Source organism: Myxocyprinus asiaticus, chromosome 38 (genome assembly GCF_019703515.2).
Source record: "Myxocyprinus asiaticus isolate MX2 ecotype Aquarium Trade chromosome 38, UBuf_Myxa_2, whole genome shotgun sequence".
Lineage (NCBI taxonomy): Eukaryota > Metazoa > Chordata > Actinopteri > Cypriniformes > Catostomidae > Myxocyprinus > Myxocyprinus asiaticus.
In genome coordinates, this window is record NC_059381.1 from 4,378,996 (window position 1) to 4,392,104 (window position 13,109).

Consider the following 13,109-nt stretch of genomic DNA (forward strand, 5'->3'; position numbering starts at 1 on the left):
TTTTCTCTGTGTTCCCTTTGATTCATTCCAGCTGTGTCTTGTTAACCTTGATAGTTCTTGTGTATATATTGCCCTTATGTTTTCCCCGTCATTTGTCTTGCATTATTTGATGACTTTGTAGTTTGGTGAGTTCTTGCTTGTTTTGCTTAGTTTTTGTTTGCTTAGCTCAGCTCTTGTTTCGTTTTGACCTTTTATGGCTTTTGATTTTCATTTACTTAATAAATGTGCTGCATTTGGGTTCTAAACTCCTACTTGCCAGACCCTCAGTATAACGGTAGCATCCTGAAAGTAGACCTGGGAGTCGATTCTTTAAGTCTAAGGCGTTGGGAATCGAGAGTCGATTCCGAAGCTCAGAATCGACTCCGCAAAGGAGAATTGATTCCGTTCAAAAGCGATACATGTGTGAATTTTGTCGACCACCAAACCACACATTCCAGAGCAGCCTCAACAGCACTAATACAAAATACATTTTAGACAAAATACAAGGACGGCAGCTATTTCTTGACTTTTGTAGTCCATCAGCCATGAGTAAATCTGATCTGTTTGTTCATTTGAATAAAGCAATCATCCCTCAACACATCACACAGCTCCCCTCATTGCTCCTGTCAATCATTCATGAGAAAGAAAGACTTCTAGACTGATATCCGTGCCTTTTTTTCCAAAAACATTGCTTATAGCAGCTTTAATATAATCTCAATATAATGAATATAGACAAGAATACCCATTTTGGTATTTTAAATGTGAATTAAGACATTATTTAGTCCTTTTTTAAACCAGTTTTTCTATGTGGTGCACTGTATAAAATTATTTTGCATTTTAGTTATAACTTAAAATGTAAAGTCATCTTTATGATAAAAATCAAGAAATTCATAATAAAAATACTGAAAGTTAAATCTAAAGGAAATATGTATACTCAGGGCATTTATTAGTTATATATTTTAAATGATTTCCTTAGAAGTTTTTAAAATGCATGCGCTAAGCAAATGTAACTTAACCTGTCCTCAGTAAGAGGTCACAATGCTAAACTGCCAAACAAAGTGTTTAAAAATGCAACAAATTCTTAAATATCAAATGAAAGGTAGGGGTCTGTAAGATATCAAACAATATATACATTAAAATGCTGTTTTATTCTACATGGAGAGGGTCCCCTCATGGGGGCTGCCATGTTACAATCACATGACCAGCTGAATACTATTCGCTTATTCTCAGTAACCGTCCTGTTATTTGACACTTTCACTCTTGGATTAAAGTAATCATAGCTGACTCTGTATAGTGAATTTCTACAATGGCATCTGAAACTGAAAACGACTGATTTTAAATGATGCTGCATCCAAGCCGCTAGGTGTCTCTGGAAGTCCAGTATGACACAAAAGTTACCGAGTGCACCTTTAATTGAGCTGTGATATGCCATAGTTACAATTACAGTGCATTTAATAATGTCAATTCTTCCACGGACTGTTTTCACAACATTTTCTTTTTTACAGCATCTACACACCAGTGTAACACACCTGTTGGATGTTTGTTGGAAGGTAAAACTCGAGAGCTTGAAGATCTGAATTTGAGAAATTGTACAATAAACATTTGTACATGTAAGCCAATACACATTATGCTAGTAATGTTTCTTTTGACTCCTTGTTCCATGTAATGAGTCCAAAGATGAGATCCACACACTCCATTTTCATTTAATAATGTCTCTTTTAATATCCTTTCTGTTATTTACAGTCAGTTGTTGATCCAAAAGTAAAAAGAAACATTAGTTCTTATCACACATATCACGGATGACGTAAAAACAACCGTGCAACTTCTCTCTCGTTAATTTGTGATGTGCTCATTCAACCACAAACACTTGCTCATGAACCTGTTGGTACTCTTAAAGAGACAGTACCATTTTAGCGCTTGTTACACATTTCAATGTAAATACTTATAAACCGCACAAATTATGCATATAAACAAACACATAACAAAATGTAGTAAGTGTAATAAATGTGTAAATTAGTGCTGTTGAAATTAACGTGAAAATTAATGCGTTAACACAAAATTCGTTTAATGCCGTTAACGCGTAATATGACCCTTTGAATAAACCGTAGTTCATGAGATGCGAGTCAATTTGCGCAAACGGCGCTAATGTCACATGCATTGCCATCGGGAAAACAGATGGTGGGAGACATTATGCTGAGACCTGGGCCAAGCATTTTTATCAATGTAGCATAGCAGTAGAACATGCCCGCAAAGCACAGATAGAGCTCTTAACATTGTAACATCATTGAAGTGGCAAGACTTCTGCCATTTGAACACCAGCCTTGCACTGCGAGGCACGATTCGAGCGTGAGGCAAAACTTGCGAGGCACGGTGCAAGCCGATCGTCTGTGTTCTGCGACTGCTACCAGGTCCTTGAATAACATATAACGTGCAAGCAAGGGCAGCCGGTGGAGTTTCTGATGCCCCCCTAGGGAGTTGGTGTCCTATGCAGACTGCGTAATATGCATATAGGGAGCGGCGGTACCAGTGACGTGCCATCCACATAAGCAAGGTAAGCAGTGCTTACCTAACAGAAGGGTGAAAAGAAAAATGACACTATGAAATATTTCAATATAATTGTTAATATAAACTACTGTTTTTGTTCAAATTCGTCATCTTTCATCTCAGTTGAGCAGCACAGACAGTTATTCATTTATTCAACTTGACGCCACCCTCAGGTATAAGCACTTTATGTTATGCTTTCTCTGATTCAAAGCATTGTTTACCACACTCTTTCAACACTGTACGTACATTTAAAGTCACGCCCGTTACTACAAATGGCCAAGGTCAGCATGCTTACCAAAATGAGTTAGCCAATCAGAAGCTCCTTCCTTCAGTCACAATATCTGATAGGCTAGATTTTAGTTTTGTGTCAACACGTTCAAGTAATGCTAATATTCATAGTAACTATAATAGTAACTAATGCGTTATTAAGCACTTCAATGTATATCTGCAGTGTAAGCATCTACGACCTACATAGAGTTGTTCATTTCAATTAAATTCAATTAAAAATAGAGAAAGAGAGGATATCGAAACTTAAACAAGCGGCCGACTTTTACCACAAAGTGACGGAAGTGTTCATTCGCAAGGAGAGACACATGGATTTTGTGTTCAAGTAAAGGTAAAAAGTAAATCTGTGTTATTGATACTAGGTCATAGATACTAGATCATTGTTTCTGGTTAGTCTGAGGCTATGAAGTATTGATCTGGCAATCATATCCTTCTTGTGTTATGTCTGTTTTGTTGTTCTAACATTAGGGCACAGCCGTGTCTACGTTACATTTGTCTTGTGCATTCATTATTCTTAAGATGCTTAAGATGTCATTGGTGGTCAGATAAGTTAATTGCTGCTGCCATTCCAGTGGTTCTGAACTGTGGGAAGAGTGATGTGTGAGGCCTATGATGTTGAAACATATAGCTGTTGTACATATAACATATGACATATGTTCAACTCTGTTGGTGGGGTGGGTTTTGTGTGGATGACTGAAAAATACATCTGGATAAAGCATACATGTCCACTCATGTTTATAAAGATATTGCGATTAATTGCGATTAACTACAAAAAATATGTGATTAATCGTGATTAAAGAGCACCTATTATGGTTTTTAAACGTGCCTAATTTTGTTTTAATGGTCTCATACAATAGATTTACATGCATCCAAGGTCAAAAATCACTTTAATTTGCTCATAATTTAAATTCCAGCATTACCATTTTTTTCCAGTGTCAAAAACGACTCGTTCAATGATCTGCTCAAAGGATTCATTCTAAACTCCTCCTTTCAGGGAGCCTACTCTGCTCTGATTGGTCAGATGTCCCAGTCTGCTATGATTGGCCTACCATTTAGTGTAGTGTTTGAGGGCGGGTCAAAGCTGTTCGCGAGCAGCCAATGAAGACCAGAGGTGGGTTTGTTGGTACCAAATTATGTAGGGTAGTACGGGAAGTAAGTCTGGAATTACTAACGACTCGTTTCAGGTGTTCAGAATCGGTTCTTTCTTTTGGGAGTCAATAAATCCATTTGTCGTGCACTTTGATTTTTGAAACTTTGCAGACTTTTTTACATTCACAAACAGCTATATAACACTCTACATGAAAGGTAATATTTGAAAAACCATAATAGGTGCTCTTTAAATATTTTAATCATTTGACAGCCCTAGTGTACATTTATAAATACTGTACTTTTGATATAGTAGCACTTAAATGTAATTTTATAATTAGGTTCCAACCGTGTGAATATATTTTGTGTTAAAAATGTGTATGAAACTTCAAATAATAACAACACCTCATGTTCGCTATAATGTGGTTCGTTCTCGGTGGGGCGTGTGGTGAGTTGAGCGTGGTTGCCGCGGTGGATGGCGTGAAGCCTCCACACGTGCTATGTCTCCTTGGCAACGCGCTCAACAAGCCACGTGTTAAGATGTGCAGGTTGATGGTCTCAGACACGGAGGCAACTGGGATTCATCCTCCGCCACCCGGATTGAGGCGAATCACTACGCGACCACAAGGACTTAAAAGCGCATTGGGAATTGGGCATTCCAAATTGGGAGAAAAAGGGGAAAAATCCCCAAAAAATAAAAAATAAATAAAAATAATAACAACAGCTTGTATCATCATTATAAATGCAGTTTTATGACACCAAATTAATTGACAGAATGTGAAATTTGTACGTTTTGAAAAAGCTCAAATGTGATTAAAATGACGAAAATCGAAATAGGAAATAAAATATACACTCTCACATACTTTAACGCATGAAGTCATATACATATATGAATACTAGATATACAGTATGTGAAAATGCCCCCTTCTTGATTTGCTTTATATCTTTTTCAGTTGCATTACACTTACATGTCGTCAAAAGTCTGGCGAGTTAAAACAAACATTTTCTAGCCAATGGCGATTCTTTCTCCAACGTGTCCGTAGAGGGTTGATATTGCAGTGTTATTGTCTTACTTTTCTTTTCTTTTCTTTTACAGTTTGCTGCTTTTATGCGGTTGGTTTTTGTGTTTGTTGTCATGTAGCAATAATTCAAAGCTAATCTTTTTATTCAGTTATGTGTTTGATTATTGTCACTATAGTTGTGATATGTGTGTGAAGTGTTAGTGTAAAGCTAACAAAGTCCAGTTTACTTAAAAAGACACTAAGCTCATTTAACAAGTAGCCAGATTTTTTGTTCTGTTTAAACAACTTTTCCTTTTAAGTTGACACAACTTAACATTTTAAGGCAGCATGAACACTTATTTTTTAAGTTGAAGCAACATGATTTTTTTACAGTGTGATGAGGGCATTTTATACAAGGATCCTGAAACAAACACATACACTTAAACCTTATATCATATGTATTTAGTGCGCAGTAAGGTAAGTTGTGTGTATCTGAGGTAAAGAGAGTTAAGATAGTGTGTATGAGAGGTATAATATGTAAGTGAGCTGTTGTGAATGTTTGTGTGTAGGCCTATAATCCTGTGTTTATCAGATGATAGTAGTATCAAGTGTTCTTAATAAAGCTAATGGCAGGAGCTGCTATCCTCAAGAGAATTTCTTATGAGCTTAAAGGTACAGTAAGCGTTTTTAACAGTTCTAGAACTTCATGTAGCAAAATAGTGTTCTCAAACTTAGCATGTATTGACAACTGTCAAACCGACCATGGCATGCGGCCCCCCACTGTTTACAGAAACTAGCACAGTCACAGAGAATTGTGTGATATTTCATTGCATTGTTTTTTTATTTTTTTTATTAAGACATTATTTTAAACACACAGTATGTGTGTTTGCCCAGTTTTTTATATTTTTTATAGCTATTCTGCATGTTAATTTTCATGTGTATATATATATATATATATATATATATATATATATATATATATATATATATATATATATATATATATATATATATATATATATATATATACACACATACACATATTGGGGCTTTTTTTTCTCTAAGTGTTTTAGAACAACTTTTTCCACTTGTGTTTTGAGCCAGACACCACTTTGCCTAAATTAGGAGCCCGATCTTCTTTATTGCGCAATTTGGGTAAAGCATGTTAAATAGTTTGACCACGTTAATCCAGTGGCACTAATTTATTTATCTGTGTTAATGAAATCACTGTTAATAATTTACAGGTGTTAGTGAAGCGTCTTTAATTATCTGTTCAGCAAGACTCCCTCTCTTTGGGTGTATCTTCTTTCTGGTTCTGTGTATCTCTTTGTAAGAGTCTCTCTCTCTCTCTCTCTTTGTCTATTTCTCTGCTTTTTTGTGTAATTCTTCTGCATTTATTTATATAGAAATGAGTTTGACAATCTTTTTTTCTTGTCATAGAGCGTGCAAGTGTGTTTAAATATATTTATATAAATATATGATATATATATATATATATATATATATATATATATAACTATATGTGTGCATATATATATATATATATATATATATGCACACATATAGTTTATATATATATATATATATATATATATATATAACTATATGTGTGCATATAAACCCATGCCGTGCTTTAGTAAAGCGATCTCCAGAACATGAATAATGAACGCCATGAGGCCCAGCCCTCCTCGCTCTCTCTATCCTCTCCATTTTCATTTGCTTTCTCTCACAGATCATGTGACCTCTCTGCGGCCAGTAATTATTCATGAGCTCCACACCGCACCACAGGACCTGTGCGAGAGAGCCTCCGGCTCCAAGCTCAGGCCCCGCTCCAGCTGCACGCAGGGGCCCATCGGCCGGCGCAGATCAGACGGCGACACCTTACACCGCAGACGGCGAGGAAACACTCAGCCTCACCCTGCCACACTCCGATGAATAAAAGATGCCCACAAAAGAGAAAAAAACAGCAGAAACCGAAGAAAGGGATGACGAAGGAGAGGAGAAGGAGCCAAAAGTGAAAGGAAAGAGTAAGAGGAACGTAGACAAGAAGACGAGACACAAGAGCTCAGAGGAGGAGACGGGGAACACCAAGACTCACACAGAGAAGGAGAAGAGAAAGAAGAGTGGATCGGTAAAAGAGAAAAAGAAAAAAGAAGGTCAAGAGACGAAAGATGGTCAGGTGACAGAGAATGACAATAGGACGGATGAACAAAACAACAATGAGCCCATCAAAAAAGAAAAACGGACCAAAGAGAAATCCTCAAACGAGGAACGGGACGAAAAAGAGGTAAAGAAAGAGAAGAAAAAGAAGAGTAAACCATCAGAAAACAAAGGAGGAGAAGAAGACATGGGGTCAAAGGAGAAGAAGAGCAAAGATGATAAGAAGAAGAAGAAGAAGTCGGCTGAGGATGAGGAGGCTGTGCCGGAGGAGGCCGAGGAAGAGGAGGATAAAAAGAAGAAGAAAAAAGATAAGAAGAAAAAGAAAGGGTCAGACAGCGACGAGGAGAAGAAAGCGAAGAAGGGAAAGAAGTCAAAGGTCAAACAGGTAGACTATGCAGAGTTGTACCAGGAGGAACTGCTGAACTATCATACGGAAGAATCAGATGATCAGGAAGATGAGTTCAACAAAAAGAAAGGTAAAAGCTGTCAAAATGAAAAGACACTGGAGGCACAATTTTGGGTTCCTCAGATGAATGCTCTGAAGAAACTCTAGGCATCCTTTAGGTTTTTAAGGGTGCCTAAAAGTTCTCCAAAGGGTTCCACCAGTGTGGCAATCTAATGAACTTCAAAATGTGTTAAATTGTACAATCTTTTAACCTCTTTTTGGTGGGATAAGTGGGTGAAAAACAAACCAGTGGTGTTGACCAAACCATTTCAATAGACTTGAATGCATTTATTCACAGAGTTACATTAGCAAATTGCATTTGGAGACTCGCCATTGGCACTTAAGTAAAGAGCAACACCATTCAACCTACTCAAACTGTCTGCCTTTTCTGGGGATGAGCTGTCTTTCTCTCTCGCTGTGTCTGTCTGTCTCTTTCTCTGCTTTCAGTCACTGTCAGGTACCCCTCCTCTCAGTTCAACCTCACATGGAAGGTTGAAAGACAAAAACAAATTGTAGTGAGGAATTTTGAAAGGTAAATTCTAATAAAAAGACCAAAGGTTCTTAAAGGGATAGTTCACCCAAAAATGAAAATTCTCTCATCATTTATTCACACTTAAGCCATCTCAGAAGTGTATGACTTTCTTTCTTCTCCAGAACACAAATGAAAAATTTTAGAAGAATATCTCTGCCTTCTGAGGGTCTAAACCTTTGAAGCTCAAAAAGCACATAAATGCAGCATAAAAGTAATCCATACGACTCCAGTGGTTAAATCCATGTCGTCATAAGCGATATGATAGGTGTGGGTGAGAAACAGATCTAAATTTTGGTCATTTTTTTACTATAAATCCTCCTCCATGCCCAGAACGTGGTGATATGCACGAAGAATGTGAATCGCCAAAAACAAAAGAAGAACTCTCAGGAGAGAAGAGCGCTTATGAGTGCTGTTTGAAAGTGGAGGTTTGTAGTAAAAAAAGACATAAATATTGATCTGTTTCTCACCCACACCTATCATATCGCTTCTGAGGACATGGATTTAACCAGTGGAGTCGTATGGATTACTTTTATGCTGCCTTTATGTGCTTTTTTTTAGCTTCAATGTTTTGGACCCTGTTGACTTGCATTGTATGGACCTACAGAGCTGAAATATTCTTCTAAAAATCGTTTGAGTTCTGCAGAAGAAATAGTCATTAGAGAATTTTCATTTTTTGGTGAACTATTCCTTTAAGTGGCTTTTATTTTTCAAAGCACAGGGCTCTTGAGTAGGTTAGGCTATGTGGCTCTTTAAAGATTAAAAAAGTTCTTGAGTGGTTCTCAACTGGTGGGTGGAAAATTGCAACTCAAAAACGGGTCGGATACCTGTTCTGCCGGCAAAAATGGTGCCAAATGCAAATAATAAAATGTAACTAACCATATAATTGTGCATAGTTTGGATAGCAAAGACTTGACAACTTTTAGAAAGCAGGAGAAAATGCTTCCCATATCTTTAGTTGCTGCCAAAGGCTGGGAGTCCAACAAAACTCAATTATATTTTGCCGCAAATTCATTTCCCTTGGTAAAATTTCACTAAATTAGGTAGATGCCATGGACAGATTCATCCATTTGATGTCCAATGTAAAATCTGGGTCCTGAAGCAAAACCAGCTTAGAACCACACTGCACTACATGACCACTGAAGAACCCCCTTTTTTTGTTCTAAAAGAGCCTAGTATGTAAATAAGATCCTCATCCAACTCAAACTCAGTCCGCTCAGAGAAACTTCCAGATTTTGTGTTGGCAGACAGTGCTAGACATCTATGATTGGCACACAAGATGTTTGTCTGGAATGGCTGATTATTACAGTGTCCTGGCAGCGGGGTGTCACGAGGGAACGGTGGCAGGCACCATGCCAGCGCTTTATTTGAATCAGACGGGCACCTCTCTATGGCCTGAAACATTACACTCTAATCTGCCTTTTCATGGAACCTTCAAAACCTCAATCAGCACAATGGATGTCACTCTGTCGGGGCAAGTCAGGCGTAGCACAAATAATCCAAGAGTGACTTCCTTTGAATCTAAGGCTGAACAGGAAGTTAGAACACCTGCAAAACTGATTAATGATAAGTATAATAGCACTTACTTTATTAATTTTTCTACTGTCTCTCTTCCATATCTTTTTCTGTCCTCTGACTGTCCATTTTCTACATACTGTCATCCCCCTGTTACTCTTTTTTCTCTCTCTAGCTTCTTATCTACTCTGTACATCACACCATACCCTTAAAAATAAAGGTTCCAATTAGAGCCAAAAACGGGTTTACAGACTGATGTCATAGAAGAACCTTTTTAAGTTCCACAAAGAACATTTTTATTCTCTAGTTCTTCATGTCATGTGGTGACTTTAAAGAAACCAGGAACCAATAAAATGATCTGAAGACTCTATAATGTAACATCAAGAATGTTTTATATATCTACTTAAGGTTCTTGATAAGACGTGGGTTTATAGCTGGAGATAAATTGATGAAGAACCATTGAAGAACCATCATTTTTGGTTTTCCCAATAGATAGAGAAGTTGTGAGAAGGTTAGTGAGGAGGGTTAGGTTAGGGTTAGGGTTAGAGCTGGGCGATTCTTTAACTTCTGGCACTTTTAGCACTGTGGACTTCTGGAAAGTAAGTCTTGTTTTCTCTCAATATTTTTTATTTTGTGTGTGTACAACAGTGTATGTACATGCACACAAAGAGATTTGTTATTTTTATCTTTTTCTTTCCCTGAAAGTCATGAAAATTCCCACCACAGTGTCATTTCCAGCACATCTCAAATTGGGAATTATATGCTAATGGTAATGACATTTTTAAAGTTTTTTGAAATAAAATGACTGACTATTTTGTCTTGCTGAGGCAAATTTCATAGATAACATTTTATGGATCCTAAATACACAAGTAAATAAATTTCACACTTTTTGCATAATTTGGCAAAATTAAAGCTTGATTGGAAATAACACCCAATAAAATATTCTGCTCACAAGTGATATTTAACTTGAGTTTTCATGTCAAGCATGCTCTTCAATGACACTTTTGTCCACCTGGTAAACAAGTAGACTAACCTTTGAATTTTTTTTATTAGGGGCAAAATTTAGTGTGGTGGATATGATGCCACAGCTCGTGGGACTGTTGTAATTTTTGAAGAAAACATCATTTGCACACATCAAATATCGAACTGGTTTATTTTCATCTAACTCTTTGTAAATGTATTTCATAGTTTAATATCGAAAGTCTGGGTATGGGACTAGGCTAAAACAATAAATATATACAGAAAAGGCATTTGAAAAGTACCAAAAATAAACGACGAAAGCCTGATAAAAAGTTTCCAATTCAGTTTAAACCTTTATATAACAAAAAGAGCCCAAAGAAACTCCCAGCCACTAAGGAGCCACTTTCCAACAGTCTTTGGAGCTCGACTTTTGATTGGGGAAAAAGAAGTTCCACATGTTTCATTTGAACGCTGATTGAAAGTTACTCGTAAATACGATCAGGCACCTCAGGTTAAGACATGCATTTGGTTGTCCCAGGGTCTTCTTTGGTTCAGAGAAAGGTAGAGGTTACACGGTGTGCATCAGGGCCATGTTGTGCTCGCACTCAGTTAACATGGATAAGTTACAGAGATATTGCTTACAGCAATTCAGCTTATCCAAACCTTAGAATAGGAGGCTGTTGGGTTACACGGGACATACTCGAGCACTCACAGCTGCATTTGAGACAATAACCCCTCTAATGTTATGCAAATTAAAATGACTCTGGAGATTTTGTCAAAGGTAATCGAATTTTCTCCTGTCGCCCAGTGTACGAGGTGGTGACCATCACAGGTGATGTTAAAGGGGCGGGGACTGATGCTAATGTGTTCATCACCTTGTATGGAGAGTATGGAGTGACTCCTAAAGTTCATCTGGCCAGCAAGTAAGTTGTGGTTCATTTAGCTGTTTTCACTAGTTTTCGTTACTGGGTTTTTGAGATGTAACACTGTGTCCGACCCAGCAGAACATACAAATGGACAAACCAAAGCTGTGTCTGAAAACAGTCCCTATTCCCTATAGAGTCATTTCATGGCAACTCAATTGGCTCTAAATTTCCTTTTTGATATTTTGTTTTAACTGGTGAAAGAAATACTTAAATGATGATCAATGCCAAAATATTAAATATGATGGATGAATATTTACAGAATAATCATTAATTCGTAGGGTGGGGGTAAAATGAAAAATATGAAAATCCATACAAATACTAATACCAAATACTAATACCATAGTGAAAGAACTATGAAAACTGAAATCCAAAAACTATTTTGCACCAACTGAAGAGCCACATGTAATAGTGTATTTTTGGACTTCTGAAAATTAAGATTTGGACAATTATGTTTTTATGTAAGTTTCTAGTTTCGACATTATTTTCAGTGTTGGCTGTAATCCAATTACAAAGTCATTAGTTACTGTAATCTAATTACTTTTAGTCAAAAAAGTAGTGTAATGCATTACATTTTAAATTCATGTTATCCGATTACTGACTATCAATTAATTTAACTGCTTTAAGTACATTATAGGGTTATGCTTATTTCTAATATATTATGTATGTAGAATACATGAATTATGGCCTCGTAACGAATCATTGTGAAGGAGAAATGTGAAGTGCTGTGTGTATGACTTGTGTATAACAATGAACAAAAAGAAATAGAGACATTATTTTGCATTTGTTGAGCAGAAGAGTGTTTTAGAAAGTAACTTAAAGGTAAAGTAATTAGTAATGTGATAACTTTTTCAATTAAGTAATTAGTAAAGTAATTTGATTACAATTTTAGAGAAATAATTAGTAATTTGTAGTGGATTACTATTTACCCAACACTGATTATTTGTACTTCAGATCTTTGTTTTGTTGGACAAGAAAAACTAGTTTCAAACCATGTGAGCCACATTTGATTTTCGAACATTGAAAATGGTTCAAATTTAACAATTTGCACATGGAGCCATATTGAGAGCCCCATATCGCTGAGATTTCACCACATGTAGTCTTAAAACTGAAGATACCAAAAGGAAAATGTATCCTGAACCAGAATCTTAAAGGATATTAAGATATCTTTAATACTTCTGTAGTTATTGGCACTCCAACTTTGGAAAAACAACACAGAAAAAGTGTTTTTTCCCACCAATTTTTGGACTCACACCAGTGGCGTATTATGCAACAAGAGGTGCTGAGGTAAAAATAAAATACTGATGCTGCCATCTTTCTTTGTAAGGTTATTTTTTGATAACCTGTAGTTTTGTTCCAAAATCATAGGCAAAAAGGCATCATCATTTACTGTATGTTAATCTTTCTTCAAAAAAAATTAACAAAATCCAAAATTTCAGCTGAGGAAGTTTCTGAAATTTGGTTGCTTTGATATGGAAAAACCCTGTATGGTGCACTGTATGGTACATCGTTCATTTTGTAGTGTTGACCCGAACTCTCCAGATATTATTATTAGTAGAAGTAGTATTATCATTAAAGATTACTTATGTAAATAAAACTGGTTTAATGCATATTAAGACATGTCGATGTGTTTATTAACTATCATATTTGGTGAAACTGTTTTCTGCTCTCAAACCTTTTAG